The 7155-nt window shown below is 38.2% G+C and overlaps 1 pseudogene; it reads left to right on the top strand.

Moving 5' to 3' along the window:
- The first annotated feature begins 5043 nt into the window (after positions 1-5043).
- On the top strand, positions 5044-5946 carry LOC100661474 (olfactory receptor 4F15-like; annotated as a pseudogene).
- Positions 5947-7155: the final 1209 nt, after the last annotated feature.

Raw genomic sequence — 7155 nt, 5'->3', positions numbered from 1 at the left:
ATAGTTTAATGCAGGGTTTCTCAGCCTTGTCACTATTGACACTTTGGGCTGGGCAACTCTTAGTTGTCTCTATGAGTCAGAATCCACCCAATGGTAACTTTTTTTCCCAGTTAATTATTAGTTACAAGGAGCCCTGGTGGTGCAGTGGTTAAGTGGTTGGCTGCTAACCAAAAGTTCAGCTGTTCGAATCCACCAGCTGCTCTGTGGGAGAAAGATGCAGCAGTCTGTTTCCATGAAGATTACAGCCTTGAAAACCCCGTGGGGCAGTTCTGCTCCGTTGTATAAGGTTGCTATGAGTTGGATTCGATACGATGGCAATGACAGTGGGCAATTCTTTTATGTAGGGGGCTATCCAGTGCATTGTAAGATGTTTAGCAGCATCCCTGGCTTCTATCAGATGCCAGTGGCACACATCAACTGTGACAACCAAAAATGTCTCTAGACCTTGCCAGATGTCTCCGGTGGAATAAAACACCTTCAGTTGAGAACAACTGGTTTAAAGATAGAGACTTAAAGGACATAATTTTTCTGTTATAGTAGCACAATGAAGGTGGGTACATTGGAGACTTGATCTTCAACAGAAGGATGGATTCTGTTTATCTGTAAAAAATTAATACCCACTACCTCTGGTCATTACTCATCTACTCCTGCAAAGTTGTTCTTAGTTCAATACCAAAAGGAGATCACACATTTAAGGAAATTATTCATCATAATTCATGGTTGACTTGTTTTTACTATGGTGACTTTGGACTTCCATGTGATAAATTTTCACCTAGCAAATTATTCAGCCAAACAGCTAAGTAGAATTTATTGCTGATTTTCCTCCAATGTAGTTTCTGTCGAAATAACTTTCAGATGATATTTAATAGAAATGCTCTTTTTGAAAAGTAGTCATTAAATATTAAACCATTGAAAATGAGCCAGAGAATAGAACAGGGAGAGAAGAACTGGAATTGCTAATCAACTCAGTAAAACAGACTTTTCTTTGCACCTAAATTTCTTTTTTTTAAACAAAATATTTAATTGAAGTTATGACTACTTCTACATTATTAATTTTTTAGAGATAAACGTTTAATGAATTATTATATTACACAAAAATTGACAGTGTTTAAAATAGAACATGCTGCATTAAAACTGAGAATGAAATGTGTGCATTGATTTGCTCATGCAGCAGGTAATAATAGGTCCCTTATTGTTACATTTTCTTTGCTTACATCATTTCATTTGTTGGCCCTCCAGTGCTGTTTTCTCTTAAATTCTAGATTGAAGCATATCTTCCTTTAGTTTTTGGAGGTTGTTGATGGAGTGTCTTGACTCTTTATGTGTTTTTAGTTCTAGCATTCAAGGAATTATTTGGATAGTGCCTCAAATGCTTCCCTTTCCCCTCACTTTGTCCATAAACTTTGAGTGTAGGAATGCTTTACCCGTGGGCATGGGTGGAAATGGGAAGAATGTGCAATTTCCTTCTTGGTGAGGTCTAATTAGTAGTAGTTTTTAATAATCACCTAAGTTGTTTTATCATACTGTTAATAATCATTAGCTCTTTATTTCTAAAAAGCTAAATATTTCCCACTGTCTAATGTACCTTGGCTACAATAAAGAGAGACTAGGGAAGATAAACTTCTTCTCTGTCTACCTTCTTAGAGATGCACAGTAAATTTCTTAAACAGAGACTCACCTGACACTAGGCTCTAAGTACTCCAGTGTTCACCTTCGGGCTCTCCAACTGAGCACAATCACCACAGTTCTAGATGTATTGGCAGGGTAAATGTACAATAACAGAGAGAGAGAATGATTTCCCTGTACCATTTACCATTCACTGTAGTAGAAGTGGTTAATGGATTGCTTATGAAGTATATCTAAATCTTTGCTCAAATGCAATCTAGTATGCCCTTGGTTGTTGTTTTTAGGTGACATTGAGTCAGTTCCAACTCACAGCCACCCTATTCACAACAGTACAAAACACTGCCAAGCTCTGCATCATCCTCACAATATTTGCTATGCCTGAGCTCATTGTTGCAGCCACTATGTCAACGCATCTCATTGAGGGTCTTCCTCTTTTCCGCTGACCCTCTACTTTACCAAGCATGATGTTCTTCTCCAAGAAATAATCCCTCCTGATGACATGTCCAAAGTATGTGAGAAGAAGTCTTGCCATTCTTGCTATAAGGTGCCTTTCAGTTATACTTCTTCTAAAACAGTTTTGTTAGTTCTTCTGGCAAAAAATCTATGGTATATTCAATATTCTTTGACAACACCATAATGCAAAGGTATCAATTCTTCTTCAGTCTTCCTTATTCATTGCCCAGCTTTTGAATGCATATGAGGCAATTGAAAATGTCTTGGCTTGGGTCAGGTACACCTTAGTCCTTAAAGTGATATCTTTGCTCAGATTTACCCAGTGCAATGCATCTGTTGATATCTTGACTGCTGTGTCCATGGGTGTTGATTGTGGATGCAAGTAAAACGAAATCCTTGAAAACTTCAATCTTTTCTTCATTTATCGTGACGTGGCTTATTGCTCCAGTTGTGAGGATTTTTGTTTTATGTTGAGGTATAATCTATACTGAAGGCTGTAGTCCTTGATCTTTATCAGTAAGTGCTTCAAGTCTTCTTCACTTTCAGCAACCAAGGTTGTGTTATCTGCACAACGCAGGTTGTTGATGAGTCTTCCTACAATCCTGGTGCCCCGATCTTCTTCATATAGTCCAGCTTCTGGAATTATTTGTTCAGCATACAGATTGAATAAGTATAGTGAAAGGATACAACCCTGATGTAAACCTTCCCTGACTTTAAACCACACCGTATCCATTTGTTCTTTTGCAATGACTGCCTCTTGTTTGACGTACAGGCTCCTCATGAGCACAATTAAGTGTTCTGGAGTTCCCATTCTTCCCCAATGTTATCCATACTTTGTTATGATCCACACAGTTGAATGCCTTTTCATAGTCAATAAAACACAGGTAAACATCTCTCTGTTACTCTCTTCTTTCAGCCAAGATCCATCTGACATAAAAATGATAGCCCTCATTCCATGTCCTCCTTTGAACCTGGCTTGAATTTCTGGCAGTTCCCTGTTGATGTATTTCTGCAACCTCTTTTGAATGATCTTCAAAATTTTACTTGCGTGATTTTAATGATATTGTTCCATAATTTCTGCATTCTGTTGGATCACCTTTCTTTGGAATGGGCACAAATATGGATCTCTTCTAGTCAGTTAGCCAGGTAGCTGTCTTTCAAATTTCTCTGCATAGATGAGTAAGCACCTCAAGCACTTTATCTCTTTGTTGAAACATCTGAACTCATATTCCATCAGTGTCTATAACCTTGTTGTTTGTCAATATCTTTAGTGCAGCTGAACTTCTTCCTTCAGTACCATTGGTTCTTGAGCATATACTACCTCTTGAAATGGTTAACACTGACCAATTCTCTTTGGTAGAGCGACTCTATGTATTCCTTCCATCTTCTTTTGATGCTTCTTGCCTTGTTCAATATTTTCCTCCTAGAATCCTTCAATATTGCAACTCGAGGCTTGAAATTTTTCTTCAGTTCTTTCAGCTTGAGAAATGCCAAGCGTGTTGTACATTTTGGTTTTCTAACTTCAGGTCTTTACGCAATTCATTGTGATACTTTACTTTGTCTTGTTGAGCCACTCCTTGAAATATTCTGTTCAGCTCTCTTATTCGTCATTTCTTCCTTTTGCTTTAGCTACTCTACATTAAAAAGAATGTTTCATAGTCTCTTCTGACACCTTTTTGTTCTTTTCTTTCTTTTTATCGACCTCTTGTTTTCTTCATGTTTAATGTTGTTCTGCAACTCTTCTGGTCTTTGGTCATTAGCATTCAATGTATCGAATCTATTCCTGACATGGTCTCTAAATTCAGGTGGGATATACTCAAGGTCATATTTTGGCTCTCTTGGACTTGCTGTAATTTTCTTCAGCTTCGACTTGAATTTGCATAGTAGCAATTTATGTTATGTTCTCCAGTTGGCCCCTAGCTTTGTTCTACTGATTATATTGAGCTTCTCCAGTGTCTCTTTCCACAGAGGTAGTCGATTTGCTTCCTGTGTACCCCGTCTGGTGAGGTCCGCGTGTATAGTAGTCAATTGTGTTGTTGAAAAAAAATGTATTTGCAGTGAAGAAGTCGGTCTTGCAAAATTCTATCAAGTGATCTCTGGAATTGTTCCTATCACCAAGGCCACATTTTCCAAGCACTATACCCTTTTCTTTGTTTCCAAGATTTGCATTCCAATCACGAGTAATTATCCATGCATCTTGATTACATGCTTGATCAATCTGAGACCACAGAAGTAAGGTAAAAATCTTCAATTTCTTCAGGTTTGTGCATAAATTTGAATAATAGTTGTATTAACTGGTCTTCCTTGGAGGCATATGGCTATAATTCTATCACTTACACCATGTGTATTTCAGGATAGATCTTGAAATGTTCTTTTTGACAGTGAATGAGACACCATTCCTCTTCAATTTGTCATTCTCGTCATAGTAAGCCATATGATTGTCCCACTCAAAATGGCCAATATTTGTTCATTCAGCTCACTAATGCCTAGAATATCAATCTTTATGCAGTCCGTTTCATTTCTGACGACTTCCAATTTTCCTAGATTCATAATTTGTACATCCCATCTTCCAGTCATTAACAGATGTTTGTAGCTGTTCTGATTTTGGGTCGTGACACATCAGAAAATGAGGTCCTGAAAGCATGACTCCATACAAGTTATTAAGGTCAGCTCTACTTTGAAGAGGCAGCTGTTCCCCAGTTGTATTTTGAGTGCCTTCCAAACTGAGAGGCTTATTTTCCAACACTGTATCAATTTTCCACTGCCATTCATAAGGTTTTCACTGGTCAATTTTTTCAGAAGTAGTATGCCACGTTCTTTTTTCTAGTCTATCTTAGTGTGGAAGCTCTGCTGAAACCTGTCCACCAATAGTGACCCTGCTGGTATTTGAAATACTATTGACAAAACTTCAAGTATTACAGTAGCACACAAGCTATCACGGTACTACAAATTGACAGATGCATGATGCTTGTGATGCTGAAACTCTCCAATTCCTGGCAGATCTAGCTGCTTCGTTTTTGCTTTTGTTCCCTTTCTTATGTGTCCAGTATGATGGAAACCTTCTCATAGTGGTTACTGTGGCCGATGAACCTTACTTACCCTCCCCTATATGTTTTCTACTGTCCAACATTTCCATCCTTGGCCTGATATTTTCTTTAACTGCAGCATACTAAATGATTTGTGATATTTTTCAGAAAAGGAAAGTCATCTCTTTTGTATAGCTCATGTCTTCTTTAGCCATGCTATTGGGGCACTGAGATGGTGCTTCTCATAGCCATGGTCTTTGATACGTGGCCATTTGTAAGCTTCTCCATTACCTGATCATCAGGAGCCCACAGATGTGTCTATTTTTTTTAGTCACTTCCTGTATCATTGGACTTATCCACTCAGTGGTCCAATTAGTTTTTGTGGTCCCCTCTAGATTTGCCTTTTTGTGGCTCTACCATTTTAGACAGTTTTCACGGTGACCCTCCCTGTCTCCTCAGACTTGTCTGCACAGACACCCAAGAGCTAGATTTCATGGTCACCATCAATAGTGGCCTCATTTCTGTTGTCTCCTTTGTCTTATAGGTTATTTCCAAAGTCTTCATTTTGTTCAGTGTTTTGAAACATTCTTCAGGTGGTTCATCCAAGGCTCTTTCCACTCTGTCAGCTTATATCACTGTTTTGGTCTTGTTCTTTGGGCCACTGTTGGTTTTCTACACCTGGCCTTCTCCTACATCACACCTGGATATGTATCTTGCTATTTTTGATGCAGTTCTCAGTCATTTTCTGAATCTAGTCATCTATACATTGAGGAACAAAGACAGGAACGTGTCAATGAAGAGATTGTGCAATTCTCTTGTGCATTACAGAAAGGTACCATAAATGGATTGAATATGAAGCCATGGAGTTCTACATTCTCCCTTGTGCTATTGGCAGAAAAGACATTTTTTCAATTTCAGGAAACACTCAAGACTTAGGCCATGTTATATGCCTAGACATCTGTTATCTATTAAATTATGATATCTATTTTGCCATTCAATTAGAAATGGTATTATTCTTTGACACTCAGTACAGAGTTACAAACCAAATCTTATGTTCTTAGTAACACAAACTATTCCATGCCAAGAAGAGTGCCATGTAATTGAGGAAGTAATAATATTTTAACTTTTTTTCTGTTTTGGGCAGATCATTCTATTGGAATGCAAACTATGTTATTCACCTTATTCTTAATCTCTTTATTACCTATCTTGATTTTAATTTTTTTTTCTTCTTTATCTGTTTTGCCTTCCATTGGCCCAGAATCTGCATATTGTATGTCTTTATCTGAGTCCTCCGTCTGGGAGTCTGGGAAATTGTTAATCAATTTTATAATTTGGGAAGTAGTTTCAGAATACTGGGGATTCAGAATATCATCTAGAAGGTGCGGCATCATTTCCAGGTGGGTATGTCTCTTTGTTCCCTTGAAATCTTTACCCCATGGTGAAGGACATGACTCTAGAAGGGTTAATTTATGGCTCTCTTCAAGAAGTGGATCAGGGCAGAGCACTCTCTTGCTTGGTCCATATGTTGCTACTGCTTGGTGGGGGTTATGAATCCCAATTATCAGGGGAAATTTGCTTTCCGCTACACAATATGGAGAACAAGTATTAAGTCCAGACCTCCAGGGGTTAAATGAGGTGCTTCCAGGCGCTCTTTTGCCCCAAAATTCTTGACAATGGAAAACGGTGACAGCTCAATAAACAAAGGATTCTTTCAGAACTAATATCTTATAAGAATGAAGTCTTGGTCTCCCAACCAGGTAGAGTACCCTGTCCGTGTATGTAATGATGGAGGATAAGATGAAGCAAGGGAAATCCTGTTCTCAACACAAGCCTCATGTCTATCTACAGAAATAGGGTTATGACAACTATGTTTTATGTTAATTATTTTCTTCTTACTTCCCCGCTCCTGCCACCTAATTGATACGAAGAACACTGGCGGTGGCTAATATTTTTGGTTCAGATTGTTCTGCAATGGTACAGTCACTAGCTACTCTTGTATAATGCTCCTTTTATTCTACTCCACATAGTATCTCTCCTGTTCTATTCATCT

Source organism: Loxodonta africana, chromosome 10, assembly GCF_030014295.1.
Source record: "Loxodonta africana isolate mLoxAfr1 chromosome 10, mLoxAfr1.hap2, whole genome shotgun sequence".
NCBI classification, from domain to species: Eukaryota; Metazoa; Chordata; class Mammalia; order Proboscidea; family Elephantidae; genus Loxodonta; species Loxodonta africana.
Note: the sequence above shows the minus strand (reverse complement) of the source record. Positions and strands in the feature narration are given on the sequence as shown.